The sequence below is a fragment of the Pipra filicauda genome, unplaced genomic scaffold, assembly GCF_003945595.2.
Source record: "Pipra filicauda isolate LSUMZ 115617 unplaced genomic scaffold, ASM394559v2 scaffold104_size2351352_pilon, whole genome shotgun sequence".
Classification (NCBI taxonomy): Eukaryota; Metazoa; Chordata; class Aves; order Passeriformes; family Pipridae; genus Pipra; species Pipra filicauda.
In genome coordinates this window covers 819,307-837,690 of record NW_024103485.1, presented here as the reverse complement: position 1 = coordinate 837,690, position 18,384 = coordinate 819,307, and the positions used below count along the sequence as shown (strand labels likewise).

Here is an 18,384-nt window from a genome sequence, read left to right as displayed (position 1 = left end):
CTGTAATTCCCAATTAAACAACTCCTAATAAATGTTGGTATTGTTCAGTCACTATGGAGCTACCACTAACATCACACAGTGTGCAGGCCCCCAAAGCTCTCGTTTGTTTCTAAAGCGATCAGGTCACACCACTCAGTTCCCCCCAATTTATTTAAATCTGTTACTTTATTTCAAGTGCTAATTATCTCTCACAACAAACAGAGCCTTGTCAGCTGCAATTACTGGCATTACAATAGATTATCAACAGAAAAGTGTGTCTTGAAGCAAGAAGTGTTGCCTTGGTTACCAACCCAAAATGCTCCTGGATTGCATCTGTAACCACAATTTCTTGATTATACCTGAAATATCTCATGAGTGAGGCCCCTCTTTTCCTCTTAAATTAGTACAGGGCATCATGAGCCAAATTTTACCCTACAGAACTGTGATTTAAATCACAACAGTGCAAGTTTGGAGCCAGTGGTAGATTATCCTAAAGGCAAAAAAGAAAGGGTTTACATTTTCCACGAGTAGAGGGGGATGCCTCTTGCTCCTGTAGTCAGCGTACACAGGAATAATTCCTCTGCCTTCCAAAGCTTTATGCCTGACTCGTAAATGAGAACGGGCTCTTGCCCAGCAAACCAAAGCAGGTGTGTTTCATAAGGCCCTTCTCCTTCCTACCAAACACTCTGACGTGTGTGAAGAGCTGGCACCGGCTCGGGAGCCTTGGACTGGTTGTAAATGCAGTTTTCAGGATGGCTGTGAGAAGAGAGGGGGTTTTGATTTGACTTGGCAGAAGGAGAAATGTCAGCCGTGAAGGAAGCGTGAGTTCAGGCGAGAAGTTGGGAGGTTTGGGTACGTCTCTCATCCTGTGTCACAGAGCCAAAAGTTAAATGCCTCTGATTGCCTGAGAAATGTGTGCTTGTCTTTCATTCCTGCTTAAAACAGGAGGGAAACAAAGTCGGTGGAAGTACAGTGACGAAACTTGGTGACCTTGTGAGCTGAACAAGGTTTCAGGGCTGCTCAGGGAGGTGTATCAGTGTCCAGGAGGGAAGACAGGAACTGAACTAGGATGCCTAAGTGTTATTTCCATTAAATGTCAGGTATATCCTGAAGTGTAGCCCTACTAAGCACTGTTTATTTGGACCCCCAGCTTGTGACTCATAATCTTTTATGGGCAGTTTTCTCCTATGTTTCCCAAAAACCTCACAATCAACTTCAGTGCAGAGAGAGCAGCTCCCCAGCCTTGAAATGGCTGAACAGCTCTTTGCCTGTCTCTATGCCTAAGCCTCATCTAGATCTCCAATCAATATATTCACACATTTTCTTCTCCCAGAGGAGCCTAAAAATTTTGGAAATGCTGACCAGATTGGGTGAAATGTGGAAGTCTCTGCTTTCATTTAAGTTCTGTTTTAAACTGGAGCTTTTCTGATTCTGTGAGTGGCTTGGTGTTCGGACATTTGGTCAGAAAGGAGAAGCCCTGAGCCAGTTTCTTCCCCTGCCTGAACCCCTCTGTCTCCTCTCCAGGCGTGCACCAGGATTGGGGCTGCATTTTCCACTCTACCTTAGGGAGTTGTGCCATGGCACGGGAGAGACTTACAGCAATTTGGGCCAGAGGGAGGGAGGGAGACCATAACCAGCTGTGTAGTTATGGCATTTAGTTTAAAAGAAGGAGTCCTGAGCTCCAATCCCAGCTCCTTCTGTATTTTATCTGTGTAAAATCCATGCAATGTAAAACAGATCGCTTTCTAGGAGCATGCACTGTGACCAAATACTCTTGCTGTCAGAGGAAAGCTCTCAATAATAATCTGAAGAGCTGTGGTCCCTCTTGCTTATGCACCTTCTTCCTCCTCTCTCCCCATCCCAATCCATAAGAAGCTTCTGGGCTTTTCAGAAGAGCTCCCACCATCACTCCCAGCTGTCTTAGGGCACACAGGAGTGAATCCACACACCTGTATAGGCACAGTGTCACTACTGGGCTGTCACTGGGTGGTGAGGGTAGGACACAGGGATCTGATTTCTGTTTTGGTGAGAAAAGACACATGCCTGGATGTGCTGGATCTTATTAAGTGCTGTAACACTGCAAAAACCCTATGGGTAGTGATGGCAAGCGAGGGTGAGCCCAATTTTCCTCTTTAAGTTTTTTGTGGATATTACTTTGGTACCTGTCACTCTCTGGTCATCCAACCAGCCACCTAAGAGCCAGGCAGTTGGAGATCTGAGTTACGTAGGTGTGAGAGACTGCACGGTGCTTCTTGATCCTGCTGTAGCCACACAAACCAGGGTGATTAGTGATGTTTTGCTTAAATCCATTTTGTGAGTATGGACCTTAAGCTCTTAACAAGTGGCTTATTTAGTCTGTGTTTATAGTTTATGTCTCCCCTGCTGAAACAAGTGTAGAAATGTAACCATCCGTGTTTGTACACCACTTAATATTGCAGTGCCAGCACAATTCACAAGGAGGGAATGTCATTCGGTTCCCATTGTGTGTCACCCACAGAAGCTGTTTGGGATGCTCCAAGTGTGCTGTTTGGATGACAGGATGACTCAGCTATTGCCGGGCAGGGTTCACTCCACTGGTTTGGGGGGCTCAGAGGAGGGGCGTGATTTCCCAGGAGAGCTGGATCACTGGGAATGCCAAGAATTGTAAATCATCACTGATGGAAATACCACCTTTGAGCCAATCAAAAACTACTTTGAGGAATACATTTTAATTTCAGCTTTGGAATCACTATTGAGGAATAAATAAGAAGGTTTGGGCGGTTCTGCAGATCATTTGGGAGCATAGAGCAGTGTCCCATCTTCACTCATGTTTTATCATCCCCTCAATTTTCACAGCATGAGCACTGATCTGTACTCACAGCATTTACAAACCCAAATGTAAATATTTCCATAAAGATAAAATTTTAATGTAGGGCTTTATGATGAAGGCTGTTACTTCCAGGTTGCCATTAACGAATCCATGCTGCTGTGGTTTAAATGAAAAATTTTAGAGCTGATTATAAAATGTTGAAATCAGACGCAGCTACGAGGACTTGATAATGCCTGAACTGGAGACAGAAGGTCCTGTCAGGGATAAAAACATAGAGGACTGAAAACCAAGTCTAAAAGTGTACAGCCAGCGTCCAGCATGGCAGCACCATCAGAAAAGCACCATCAGTAGCATAATAGGGCTCTCCCCCAGAACAGGTTTCCATGAGTTAGCCCAGAAAATGAATGGTAATTAATACAGCTCCTTCACAGATACATTTTGGCTGCTTCTAAAATTAACTGATTAATTCTAAATAAACAGAAGCTTTAATAAAAATAGACTGCTTTAGGAGGAAGTAACCAGAGTGGAGGGGGAGAGCTGAGTGGAACAGCAGCACAGAGAGAAGCCTGGGCACCCACAGAGGGACATGTTTAAGGTTAGTCCATTATGTTCTTACTAAAATGAGATTCTTCCCATTTTTTCCTAACTTTGGCATTTGCATTGTTTTTGACAACACCCCCTCTGATACACTAAACCCATGCTTGGGAAGTAATACAGATTAATTGCTAGCAGGCCCTGATGTTTTGTGTGCCTGGCAGTGCTCCACACGGCAGAGGAGGAGGATGGCTGACCCCGTGTGTGGGGCACAGGGCTGCTTGCTGATGGAGTGGGCATAAGCAGGTTCATGTGATTGCTCAGATGTGGTATTTGAGTGGCCTTTAATGCATTTTGTCTGCATGAAGCCAGCCCTGGAATATGCCTAAAAGGCTCCCCTACTAGAGTGCAACAGGTTTTGACAACCACCGGCGCTCAAAGGAAGAGCAAATGTGTGATTTAGACCATTGTTAGGGACTTTTTTTTCGCAAAGAAAGTTGTCACACTGCAAAATTGTGAAGCTGGATATAATAGGATGCTGACTGCAAAATATGTTACAGCCTTGCTCTCCTATTATTTAACAATATAACTACGGCTATTTACCAATCTTAGATTGCCAAACCACACAGGAGAAAAACTGAGTGAAAGACCATGTCTGAAACAAAAATTTGTTCTATCTGAGGTTATGTTATTATACTTTAAAATTTTATTAAGAAATAAATTTATTGGGCATTGTTTGCCTTAGAGGCGAGTGGTTCTGAAACTCTATTTCTTATTTCCATGTAACCATGCTTCAGTGACTTTTGAAGTTTTAACAAGAGTTTGGGGTTAGTTTCCTTAGGCAAATTGAAGAAATTATTTCTGATGATTCAGTTAGTAGCTGGTCTTTTGTAATCATGCACTGAGCACCTGGAATGAAGTGGGGAAACTATTCTGTGGTGCACCTTTAAAACAGATGGATAAATAAACCTAAATGAAATTCAAAGAAAAACAACTTCAGACTGATTCTAGAGCTGCTTTTGTTTTCTATGAACAATGGAAGTTTACACGCAGAAGAGTGAGAGGCACTGAAAAAGTAAAATAACCCAATTACAATGGATACTTTTCCTGTCATAATCTAAAATTAACACCGTGGCACTGTGCAAGGACAGAACAAAGGGAGCTGCTATATCCCATAGCCCTTGCAATAAAAGCAATTTAGAAATGCAGCCATTGATTTCCCTTATTTTATTCCCTTTCTCTGAATGTCCCTTCTTTGTAATGTTTGCTTCTGCATTTCTCGCAACCCCTCAAATTCCTCAGCTCCAGGAACTGGGGGCACACGAGAGCTGTTCAGATCAGGCCTTTGCTTTGCTTCCCATGGAATATGCTCCCTTCTCAGATGGGGAGCTCCTCCAGAATAGAAATAACTAATGATAATGTGACTACTTGAAAGCCACATGGAGGGAGGGAGGAAAGAGATGCTATTCACTTCGGCAGTACAAATAAAGCGAGAGCTTTCTTTCTACAGGCATGTGTGGGAAGGGCATCAACAGAGCAATTACATGGTGGGTGGGAAAGGGGATTTTGTCACTTTGGCAGTGCTGACAGACAGAAATAAAAACTGCTTCTAGGGGGATCGCAGGGTAAGAACTTGCACATCAAGAGCATAAGCAGAATTAAAATAGGCCCTTAAGGGGATTTATTGAGGGCTGGTTTTTTTGGTGTGTTTTTTTTATTTATTTATTTTTTTCCCCAAAGTGCCTAAGGCCCCTCCTACTTCATTGTGTGCAAGCCAAGAATCAGGAGCAGGGTGAGAGAGTGAGCAAGTTGCACCCAAACTAGTAAGAAACAGTTCTGACTGCAAGAATTTGATTGTGACCCTTATGCAGCTGTTACAGACGGGGCAGAATGGCACGTTCAGTGTGCTGAGGGCCGCTGAGGGAAGGAGTCGTGGTTAAGAAAGCAGCATAGAAGAAACCCTCTTCCCTTTTCAAACCAATAATGGAGTCCTCTTTCTCCATTTCTGCGGATAAGACAATGCCACAAATTGGCCATGGTGTCCAGAGAGGTGTAACAGCACCTTCAAGGCACACGACACACAGCCACGATTCGAACAAGTCTGAATTCAGATGCACGGGCACTTGAATTCCCTCTAACTGTGACAGATGTTTTCAGTGGGTACAGTTGTGCTGCTTTTACTTTTTCTTGGTTTCCCTGGAATTCCATATTACTCATATGAAGGCAGAAGGCAAAGACTGCTTCAGTGTGACTGAAGTGAGAAGCGAAGCGTTGCTGTTCTGCACCCACAACTGCAGGGTGTCATTGGCCTTCTGTGGGAAATAAATGAAATTACTATCACGGGTTACAATTACAATGGATCATTGATATACAAATTCTGGTCATGGAGATGGTTTTGCTTCTTTTTCATGTTTTTCCTCGCAAAAAGAAAACCAGTAGTGATGTCCACCAATGTAGATTAACACAGACATTTGTAATGTGATAATCCTGAACTGGAAATAACAGATCGCTGCAAAAGAAATAGCAGAAATATGGTATTTGAAATAGATAGGGATATATTCATGCACCTGGTTCAATCCACCCTTTCTATTGTGCATGCCTATCTCAGGGGGAGCCCTCTGATGCAGCAAACCCAGCAACTTCCCTCTCCTTTTCCTTTCCAGCTGTGATGGAGGGGATCCCTCGAGTCAACCTTCTCTTCCAGTGCTTAGTGATATAGAATTTCCCTTCACACACAAAGTGCTATTTTACAGACCCCGGTTTCAACCCGAGGTGCCAACAACCAAATCTGAGTGGCTCATTGTTTAGCAGTGCCAAGACTGGGCAACTCATGACGCTCATTTGGTGCAACACTGTTTTTAACAGCGGGCTGGGCTGCCATGCAGAGCACTACAGCTGAGAGAGAATAAACCTGCCTTCAGTGAGACAGCCTAGAGATTTTTTAGATGGCAGATGATTGGTGATGTCACGTAAAATTGACAGCTCTTCAGACAAAAGGAAGAAGCCTGATTTAATGAGTGCTATGGGTGGGTGTATAAGCAAAGACTTTTCTAAGAATTATCATTACCTGGGAAAGGCAATTTTCAGCTGAATTGACATTCCAGTAATTAAGGGCCAACACAGAGAATTTTGGTCATTATAACTATTTAAATTTCCAAATTGCTTAGTTTAGAATTGCTTATGGTTGAACTGCTACTGACAGTTCCATCACTTTCTATTCTCAGCCAGCTTGATTGGCAAATGGATGAGGTCTGTACTGCACAGCCACGGTTCCATCTTGGTGCCAAAAATCACTACCTGGAGCAGAACAAGAAGTAGCAACTACGGTCAGATCAAATCACAATGAATCCAATTTTTATGTTCACCTCTTGATAGTGTATATGCACGTTAAAGAGGTCACTGGATAGCAGATTCTTGAAAACTGTGGTGCAGGATATCTTCATATTTTAGTTATTTAAATTTACCTTATCAGTGAATGCTTTTTATCAGACAAGTTGGAATCCACGCTGCTGGGCTACTACAGAATGAAATGTTTTTCTGGCTTTTTTCCTCTGTGTTGCCAGCCTCGAGTGGACAGTGGTTTTCAAATGGCAAATGTAATAGGAACTTTCTTCAGAGATGGGTAAAAGAAACATCTGAACCTTCTGAGGGGATTACATTATGTCTTGCAGTAACTTTCCTAATTCTCAATCATTACATGTTGTATCTGCCAGTTGTTTTAATGCTCTGGTCATAGCAAAGTCATACAGACTGGGAGAGGTAAACCATATTTTTATTTTAACAATTTAGAAGACTTTGTGCATTATTCTACAAGAATGGTGGCACTGGGGTTCTTTAGCTTTAGTGGGTTGGCCTCCTTTTTTTCCCCTGTAAAAATGTATTAACTTATCGTGTACTTTGTTCTACTGACTTAGAGAAAGAGAAAATTTTTTTTTAGTCCCTCTTCCTCTGTACTGTCACTTTTGATTCACAGTTGCTAAGCATTGCAAAAGCTTACCAGAGGGACACTCTCATAGTGTGATTTGCAAACTTTGAAATAACACCCACCAGCAGAAGCACCATATGCTACGAAGTTGCACAGTAAACTGACAGCAGTATTTCATTTATAATTTGAATTTCCAAAAATGTCAGCATTTTTCACATCAACAAATGCCTCCCAGCTTTCAGTGCATGACTCTTGCCTCTGAGTGGACATTAAATTGTGCTAATTCTGCTTACATTTCTACAGAATTTATTAATGACAGCCGCATTAAAATCAATTCCCTTTTATTATGGTAAGTTGTGGTATTGAGACAAAATAAATCTGTGAATTTTCTGAAAGTGCAGATAAGTCACTGGGCTTATACACTATACAAATGTGTGTATAGTTTACAGCATGTGGACTTTGTGGCTCTTTGTAACATTGATAATCCAGTGCACCCTCTTTGGTAATAAAATAAAGTACCAAGGAATAGTTTTTTAATCAATCAAAGGCAAACTTCACATAAAACACAAGCTGTTCCCTTTGTGGTTAATTTTCATCCAGCTGTACTTAAGTACAACAGAGCCAGCAGAGAAAACTACTTGGCAACACTTCCTAATTAGGGGACGTTAATTACAGCTAAATACTATACAATTTCTATGTTATAAGAGTTCATCTAAATCAATGTTATTACGGCACTAAAGGAATTAATAATGATTTCATACTTAGAAGCTGTTGCCAAACTACCCATTAGTTCAGAGTTGAAAATGACTTTACAATGAAATCTCCAAATCCGCATTAGAGAGAACGCTGGAGCGTTCGCAGACAATCACACATGGCACTTCCATTGTGCATTAATAGCTGCGCCTGATGGCATCCCGGCTTCATGCCGGAGTGTTGACGGGCTGGGTGAGAGGGAGAGGGAGTAAAGGGCCCCGCCAGACGAGGCACACACATCCTCACAGACTGCGCGGGTGAGATCTCCCTCCTGAGGATGGAAACGGGTCCCTCCGCCCGCCGGGAGGCTCGATGGGATTTCACGGGGCGGGGGGACAGGCAAGACCCTCTGACAGAACCACGGACAGGTCAGGTCCTAATGGAAAAATACAACCTGGGGGTGTGTAGGGTGGGATCAGAGCACCCGAGTTTGTTGAGGAGCACGGCTGGCTCCCAGGACACTGTTTCAGACATGCCCCTGTGTTTAGGATGGAGAACTTGTTACTTGCTAAAATGTCCTTCGCTGCATCTACTCCTCTTCGTGCTTTAAATGCAGCACAAGGATTAAATCACTTTTTGTTGCATCTTGCATTTCTAGCAGCAGCTGCCTTGTAAAAATTACGGCTTAGCATTTCTAAATCAAATCCAAATCAGAAAAAAAAGAGGAACATTAACCTACTGTGCAGACAGGGAATTTCTCCCAGGTTATTTCTTACTGGATAGGTGTCCACAGGTGCCTATTACTGTCATAGCAATCCCTGCTCAGCAGCCTTGTCAGTAAAATGGGAAGAGAGATCAAGACCAGACTGGATGCACTGAGCAAACAAACACCTGGTCTGTACAGAGGAGGGGAAGCTACGAGTCTGCAGTGCCTCAGCTCAGGCTCTGCAAGGAGTAATCCTGAATGGCTTAAAGCCCTCTTTGTGCTTACTCAATTTGAGACAACTCCAGTGCCTCCAGTTTCCTTCAACACAATTTGTACAACCTAAAGCACTCTCCCTGTGTTCCAAGAGCTTGTTGGTCATCTCCCCCATCTGAGCTATTGCTACCCTGGGAAACACCCTTCATTTCTAGTGTCACAGGGAGCTTCTCCCTCACTGTTCAGCTCCTTTTTTTCCTATTCTGCCTGTTTTTGTTCAGCATGGTGGATGAGGAATGATACGTACAAAGAGATACCTGAATTTGGTGGGTGGCAGAAGGGAGTTGCTTTATAACATCATTGGTTTATTTCTGAGAGATGGACAGAGAAAGATTTGTGTTGTTGCAGGGGAAAGCTTCTCAATTTGTATGTTTTAGAGCAAATCAGGATCAAAGCAGGTTATTGACTCATTAATGGTATGTAATTAACAGGCAATCAGTGAATTACAAATCCAGGGTCAATATCAGCAGTGCAACAGATAAACCATAATACCAGATGCTTACAAGACGTAAATAAACTCTTGCAAATTCAAGAAAGGCCTTCCACAAGTAATCCCCAAAGATTTTAACCCCATGTCCTCCCATCACCCCATGTGAGGGACCCCACAAGGTTGCATATGTTGTTCAGGTTCCCATGTGTTGTGCCCCACACTTTCAGTCCACTCATGGTGTCCATGGGGGAGGAGGCACTGCCTGGTCTTGATGGGGTGGGGATGTGAGTGGCTCCCCCAGAAAAGGGTGAAAGAACCTTGCAGGAGTTTAATACCCAGCAAAGGAAAAGTCATGCTCAGCAAACACACACAGAGTTTGATAAGACAGCTCCTGAGCAGCTGGCTTTGAAGAGCTGACCTCCAACCAAGTTATAAAAGTTGTTTTGCTGCACTGCCCCAGGACAGGAACATCAAAAAGATCAGTAGACAGATGCAAAATTAACCCTTTCTAAGAAGTCAGCTGTGGGAACAGGTGGAGGAAAGGTTTTTAGTCCAATACAGGTATCCACAGTCACCTAAAGAAGATGGGCAGCACTGGGAGATGTGCAAGCCTTTAACTGAAACCACCACCCATGCAGACTACATTTTTTAAAATTTCGTTCCAGCTGTGGTCAGAAGCAGTAATGACCAGACAGGCTTGCTAATCCAGATGTATCCAAACCAGCTGGCCCTGCTGGATATATGTGCATGGTAGCCCACATGGGACACCCCAGTGACACCCCAGAAGAACAAGAGGTATGAGGCCAAGTGCTGGAAGGCATGTCCAAAGCTGAAACCAGGACACAAGCAAAGCAAAGGTGGCTTTGTGTCCATGGCCCAGGGTGCCACTGGCTTGGGGCAGGATTAACAGACATGCCTGTATCTTGGACATACCAGATATCCAGACTTTCACCACTGCTGTTCCTCAGATAAGCAAGAGAGCACTCTGCCTGCAAACCACAGTCCTTCACCTTTCGGTTCATAGTGAAAGCACTTTTTAAGAAAACATATCTACACCAGTACTAGAACTGTATTTTAGTGAAACATTTAGCAATATTTACACTAGAAGTACACTAACAGATAGTGCTGCATCTTTTTATGTATGGAGCAAAGGGCTGACTTGCAACAGACTGCTATTTTGATAAGAATACCTTCTGCTTGGGAACTACTCTTAAGTTTATTTTTCAAGTGTTATTCCAAATCCATGTTATAAAATGTTTATACGTGCACTTAGGAGCATGGTTATGGTATAGATGTAAAAGGAAAAAAAAACACCCCACAACTGATGTCTTTTCTCATACTTAAGATGTCAGAATGGATTTGCAGTTTTCTCACCCTTGGGCTGTGCAAAGCCAACCCTCACAACATGGGGGATGCTGCTAAAGTGCCCATATGCCCTGCAACCTCCAGCACACTTCCGTGGTGCTCACACCCACAGGGTAGCCCAAGAAATCCAGAGGGAAGCAGAGTGGGTCTGTCACCTTAAGGATGTGAAAGATGTTCCTGTGACAATAAAAGCATCCCTAAGTGCACCTCCAATCATAAATCATTTTCAAAATTGCTCCTGGCTTTTTAATTTCTTTCATTTGGAGGATTTATAGTGCTCTGATGTGCCAGAATGTTTATTCCATGGGCTGCCCGTCATGTGGCACCCCATTGGCAAAGTACCAGGCTCTGGTCCACATTAATCTAAAACTCTGCAATGATCATCTGCAGTTTCTAATAAATGACTGATAACTCCGTGTGTAACTCTTACAGTGATTAAAGTTAACATCAGCACAGAGTGCAGGCTGTTTCAGCTGCTTTTTGACGGCTATTTGCCATTCTCCCTTTTCAGTATTGCCATCACTGAAACAAAAAGCTTCTTGTTTGAAAATTATTTATGGAGCGTTGCAGTGCTTTATAAGATTTTCATACACCACTCTGTGGGCTGGTATCCTTTTGGATTAGAGTGTACTCTGAATTTCAGACCATGGATGAGAGTGACTTGATTTCTTTTCATAGTTTGCAGCTCCAGAAATGTCCATGAATATGTATTCTGTCTTTTGACATTCCTTTGTGCCGGCTTTTGGGGAAGGCTGTGCAGAATCAGAGAAATCAAAGATGGAGTGGACCCACTAGACCATCCAGCTCATCTGCCTCCCCATGCAGGCTGGTGCTTTCTGAACGAAGCTGTCTTCTTGTGTTCGGTTGGGTCCCAGCTGAGGGGCTTCTGCTGCCTCCCCGGTGGGCTGCCAAACAACCTCAGACAATGACTTACAGAAAGACCTGTTGGCACTCACCCTTAATTTCCCCCATGTTATTTTTGCCTGGTGTGCCTGACATAAACACAGGATTTTGCATTAAGCCATTCTCCTCCATTGCCAGCATTCACATTTACCTTCATCCACGTGGCATTGCCTGTTCTCATTAGTGACATGCAAAGGCACTGGCCAGGAACCACAACACACCTCAGGAAGTGCTGTGTGAAAACAGAACAAAAAAAAAAAAAATCAATCCCTGCCTCAATGAGTTAATTGCTCAGATGAATTAAATTTACAACACGCACGACAGGTAACAAGAAATAAACACTGAAGTGTGGAGGGCAAAGCATTTCAAAGTTACAAAAGACTAAGCTGCCCGTGCCACCATCTCTCAAACTTTGTAAATGCCACTTTCAGTGACAATTTTGTTCCCTGGTCCATCGGTCTGTCCTTTTCTAGCCATTCCCAAAATTAAACTAATGGACAGGAGATCGCATTTGTGAACCATCTGCTTTTGATCCCAGTATTCCTCCTCTCCTGATAAGGCATCATGTTTCTGGCAGATCCACTCACACTCTTTTTGCCTGGATCACCTCACTCTTGCTGTGCACCTGCCAGCTCTTGCATCTGGTCTTCTGAACCATTTTCCCCCATGCCTTTCCTTCCACCTTCCCTGCTCCCACTGCCTGTTTCCTTTATTTCTCTAACCCATTCCACTGTCTTTCTCTCCCCCCAAGTCTAGCTTTTGCCTGCTGATGGAATTACACTCCAGCTGGCACCATGCACAATACTAGCACCAGCAAAGGCAGGTGCCATAGATCAGGATCATTTTCCCCCTTGCCACAAATTCATTCTCTCATATGTGGGAATTTCACAGATCTCAATTGCCCCAGTTTCTAAGTTTGGGCTGAAAACTCCCAGCCCACTCCCTATTTTTATTCAGCTTTATTTTCTGATACGTTTTTTAGAAGAAAGTTCAGTCAATGAAGACATCTACCTAGAAAATTTCAGTCCAAGCAATTAGCTCGCCAACGTTGCAATTGGAGCATAATGGAGAATAAAATGTTTATGACTCTTATAAGTGTTTCAGACTCTAACTTCTGCCTAGAACAAGTGTAATTTCTAAGGAAGGATTAAGGCTCTATTTGTGCTTTGCTCATGCACTTCACTACTCTTTCTGGAAACATACCCTATTGACCAATTACACTGTGTTCAACCACACAAGCAGCAATTAACTTACTCATCTGCCTCACCTGTCACACGTGTATTTAAAATTCTGTCTTAGCATCTCAGCATTTCTCAATCTCCTCAGCAAAAACCCAAAGCACTGATGTATTCTGAGGTGCGGCACATTTTTTTTTCTCTCTCTGTGTGTTGCACCAGTTTTACACCCCATTGAGTTTAAGAGAGCTGTACAGCAGGAAATTAGACCCTAAGTACATATAGAGCTTTAAATCCGATCCTAAAACACTGTAACACACTGCTCTGAGGCCCTCTAATGGAGACAATGGCAGCCACAATCAGCAAAATGAAATGGAATTAACACTTAACAAAGAAATTTCCACTGGAGGAGGCAGCTCAGGGAACACATACTCAATTAAGAGCAGACAGATAATTTTCTGTTGAAGTGACTTTTAGTTATTTATTTATTTGTTTATTCAGAGCAGAAGGTCATGAGGTTTTTAGTGAGAAGCAGGGGTGGGGAGTGAATGAAACCTGATTACTGGAAAGAGCACGGGTGAAACCTCCTGGAGACCTCTGCCTGCCCACCTTTGCTGGGGAGGTCATTTGTACTGGGGATGTCCCTGCTTCTCTGCTGTGCCTCTGAGGACAGTCTGTGGGCAGAGTTGATCCAGTGAGTGGCCATGGATACCTGGACATCTTCTCTGAAAATGGAACATGTTGCTAATACTGTCTAATATGACATGTAAGAAGCAGTGTACCCTCCTGTGTTGCTAACATACCCGTTTCACCCTGACTGGCTGTGGGGAATTGCTTTGGGCTACAGCTCCTCCTTCCTGTCTGGCAAATCCTAAGCCATCGTAATGCCAAGATGTTTTTGCTCACCAGCAGTTATTGTTAGGACTCTGCACTGAGTTCTTACCTGGCATTGTAAGGACAAGCTTAAGAAAAGTTTCAGAAATTGTGAAACACCTTTTTCTTCAGTCTGCTGGGGATACCTTTTACTTCTGTCTCAGCTGCCTCCTCCTTATCGTAAGTATCTAAAAGAAACAGGAGTTGTGGGAATTTGCTCAGGGTAATAGCAGGGAAAAGTAAAGATATTCTTCTCAATCACTGCACAAATATACTCACTCCAGATCCCATCAAGTTGTTTGAATACATTGGACATCCACACTGTAACAGCAGCCAAAGATATCTGTCATTTCTGACTCTTCCTGTAAGCTGAGGCCTTAGTCACAGAGCTGTGCCTTTTTTATTTAAACCTGCATTCCACATTCAGAAATAAAGAAGGAAACCATGTAAAGATTATTCCCATTTCATTAGCTAACGTGAACAAGCCAAGCAACCCATGCTAGCTCTCCAAGAAATGTAGTGGTTCCCAGGCCAGCCTTGCTACGTTTTCAAGGTCTTGGTACATCTTTAAAGCTTCTTGAGCTTTAAACAGGTGCAGGGCAGGTCATATATCAGATCATGAGTTTTTAGGAGCCATCCTGAAGAACATTTAGTAGAAGAGACCCGGGATGACACTATTTTACAGACTGGCACAGGTATTTTTGTGAGTACTTGCCATCTCCAAGGATGGGTGTGGTCTGGCCGCCATGTGGGGAAAAATATGGGTTTGTGTGGATGTTCCCCACTCTGCTGTCATCAAACGCTAAAACAACCCATTTAAAAGTGCTGAAGGAACTAGAAGGAAGTCCCTGGTGCATAGATCTATAGTTAGAAGGGCATTACTGGATGATGTGATCCTACTAGATTGCCGGGTTTATTTTTTTACAGCATTAGAGGACTCGTCAACCCTGAAGGGACTAAGGGAGGGAGGATGCAGAGGATGAAACCACCTGAATGTGCAGTATTGCAGGTTTAAAGCTCCAAGTCCCAGGGCTCAGCACACACAGCATCTATTTAACATCCTTACAGCTTCTGGGCTTCAGCCTGAGAATTGCTCCAGCTCCATGTGCCACAGAGCAACCCCTCTGCGCTTGCATTAGGCTTTTCTTAACATTCAGAGGGAAACAACAAAAGTTCCTTTCCTTTATAGCTCTTTCACTTTTCGCCTAATGAAGGTGGAATATAAAATGTTGAAGGAAAAAGCAGTTTTTCCCCTACAGTAGAATTTCCTTTTCAGTTATTTTTAATCTGACATCTGTTTTAACATGCACTCACAACGCTACATTTATTTTATTTTTTTTCCTCTCCCTTGTGTTTTATTATTTACCTCCTGTTCCAAAGAGATCACAAAAGATTACACTTCTGTGAAGCAATAACAGCAGTGGTGATGATCTCTCTTACTTCTCACAACTTCTCTTTTTACCCCTCTGTTTTTCCTTTATCTACATCTTCCCATCACCGCCCTCCCAGAGGCCTCATTACAGCTGCTATCAGATGGGGTGAAGGATTTCATGGGGGGTTTTTTTGAATTGGACAGATACATGCTAACTAGAACACAAAGCACTTCTTGTTCAGAGCCCAGATAGTTGTTCTCTGCTCTGTTTCAATTCATGCCTTTAAATAAGTCAGAGCAAGAAATCACGCTCTGGGTCAGCCGGTGCCTGTACTTTGAAGAAAGCCCCAGACTCTGCTGAAGGCAGCAGAAAGCAGCCAGTGCTGAGACGTGCCAGCCTTCAGCCAGACTTCTGACATGATGCTGGCTGAATGTTTCATTTCCCTTGGAAATGAAGATAACATCCTTAATCATCTTACATGTAATTAAATTAAATCATGGAGCATATGCATTCTTCAGCTTCTCCTAAGAAGCTGGTTGCTCAGGTCTGAGCATTAGGGTAGGGAAAAAAAAGAGTTCTCGATGGACCAGAAATCACTACAGAGAGTTTTAGCACCTTCCAGCCCCAGGCAACCTCTCAGGCAGTGAGAGCACAGGCTGGTTCATGCAGCTGGTAGGCTCATTGGTAAAGCTTTCCAGGCTCCTCCACTCTCTTGCTCTCCAGGCTGAGACAGACCCCTAACCCATGGGATTACCAAACCAGCCTTGACACTGGCTCAACCCAGATGTAGGAAGGGAACTGGCTGACTGGTTCACTTGTCTCACCTAGTAAATAGGTGAGAATTCATTTAAGCCTTTGAATAAAAACAGAGCACATGCTATTATTGAAATGAAAAAAAAAATCAGCTTATGATGCACTCCCTCATTTTTCCAGGCACTTTAAGGTTTGGTTTTATAGGACACTGCATTATATAGAGATGACACTGATCTCCACCAGCTGAGTATGCAAAGGGCCTGTTCAGCCACAAGAGATGACTGAGAGGGGATCTCAATAATGTCCATCAGTATCCCAAGGGAGAGTGTCAAGAGGATGGAGTCAGGCTCTGCTCAGTGGTGCCAAACAATAGGACAAGAGAAAATGGGCAGAAACTGATGCACAGGATTCCTGATGCAAAGGAAGTTCCACCTGAACATGAGGAAGAACTTCTTTCCTATGTGGGTGACCATGCACTGGAACAGACTGCCCAGAGAAGTCGTGGAATCTCCCTCACTGGAGATATTCAAGGACCATCTAGATGCAATCCTGGGCCATGTGCTCTGGGATGACCCCGCTTGAGTAGGAAGGTTGCACCAGATGACCCACTGTGGTCCCTTCCAACCTTATTCATCCTGTGATTCTGGGATTACTCTATTCCCCCCATACAGAAAGCAAGACTTGAAGAAAACAAGTGTAGTCAACTCCAGTATGGCTTCCTCAGTTTGTTAACATTCTTTAAAAAGCCCTTTGTTTTTATCTCAGCTAAAGAAGCAATTTTAGATTTATGCTTTTACAATTCAGTGTTTTCAAACACTCCCTGTGATCTGAAGAGATCTGAAACTTTTATGTCTCAAGGAAGCTTTGCTTTCAGACCATATTTTCTGCAATTTCCAAGAATTAGCAATCCACAAGATGTCCCCAGAGCTTAAAACAGAGACACTGAAAGTCACTAAACTCATTAGGAATGGCTAGGGCACCTTGTTGGTATGTCTTCATTGCATCAATGTTAAATTTCATTACAGGATATTAAACAAACTTTCTCTTGGTAAGTGATTACTGTAGGTCCTCATGGAGTGGGAAGGATCTGTCAAGTGCTTAAAAGAGAGGAAAGGTCTCTACGATAGATCTGGGTGGGATCTGATCATTTGCTCACTCTTGTTTTTAAGGAGTGGAAGGACTGCAAGCTTTCTTGATGCCCCTTTCTAAGTCTTAGAAAGGAACCTGGTTCCATCCTCTTGAAATCTTCCCTTCAGATACTGAAGTACAAGGAGGAGATCTCCTCTCAGTCATCTCTTCTTGAGGCTGGACAGGCCCTTTGCAAAGATGGAGACCAAAGCTGAAAGCTTTGATCGTGCTTAAAGGTGGAAATCATCATCATCATCTCTACACATTACAGTGCCTTAATTTAGCCCAATTCTGGTTTTCTGGGATTTGTAATAAAAACAGTCTAACGGTCATTTTATCGATGGTGTCTTTGCAAATTAAGAATACTCTTCTCTTTGGTTGCCCTGTTAAATAAGGACTGACCAGATGGACAATTTTCTTTCTCTCCTGGGCAGGTTACATCTAATTAAAAGCAGTTCTCTCCTTCTACTCCCTACCCCACATGATACATAACATCCAGCTATCAGCACTGGTAATTTCAGCAAAGCTCACCAAGATTTGGATAAAACTTGCTGTTGTTGTTTGTGGGGCTTTTCACCCCCAGAGAGGCAGGAAGCCAAAGTTCCAACTGAGCAAAATAAAATTAAAAGTAGATCAGGTTTTTTTGTCTCAGTGGCATGTGCTATGGTATATAATGTATGTTCCCTGCTTCACAAAGGAAATGAAAAAATGAACTTATATGACTGATGAAATAAAGATATCAAAGTATTACTTGTCCCAGCTGCTATGTGCACTTCACATATAATTACTATTTAATATCTTTGTTTCCTACAAACCAGGAAAAAAGCTTACCCTCACTCCCAATTCCCTCTCCTTGTAAATAAGCTGATGCAGAATATTCTAGATTTGCAGTTTCTACTTGACTTTCTTCTTGAATTTATTCTCTTCTTTTCAAAGTAATGCCGTCTACAAAATGAAGCTATTTAAAATCCTAAATGAATAAGTGTTATAAAAATAATAAATTAGTATACAAGACTGACTTGCACAAAACATATGTTATACTCTGAAATATATTTAGACGTTGAGTGCATAATTGCCTGTTCCTTTTCTAATGGCCTGAAGCACAGTGCTAAATCTGAACTTTTCCCAAAGTCTGTGCAGCAACGGAGCGCCGCCCCCTCCACAGCTCCCAGCTGAGCTCAGGCCCTCTGCCTTTCACGTGCTGCCTACAGGGCTGACAACCAGCTGCAGCTGCAGCAGCCCCGAGAAACCTCAGCTGACCATGGGAACTAAAGAGCAGCAAACGGTCATCAGGAAACATCTGGGAAAGAGGGAAGAGAGGGGCAGTGGAAGTGCCAGGCAGGCAAAGGGCAGCAAGCCTAGGAGACCCCACCGTGAGCGCTCCCAGCTCCCTGTGGGTGGGGATGCAGATCCTGCCACGCCCTTTGGGATGGGGGATTGGCCCCCAGGAACAGGGACCCTGCAT

At 43.2% G+C, this 18,384-nt stretch overlaps 1 long non-coding RNA gene across 1 annotated transcript; it reads right to left on the bottom strand.

Moving 5' to 3' along the window:
- Positions 1-11,622: 11,622 nt before the first annotated feature.
- Positions 11,623-17,862, bottom strand: LOC120322890. The gene is made up of 4 exons (XR_005562844.1): positions 17,751-17,862; positions 13,945-14,075; positions 13,736-13,853; positions 11,623-11,849 (listed from the first exon to the last, which is right to left on the bottom strand). It is a non-coding gene; the product is annotated as an uncharacterized LOC120322890 (long non-coding RNA).
- Positions 17,863-18,384: the final 522 nt, after the last annotated feature.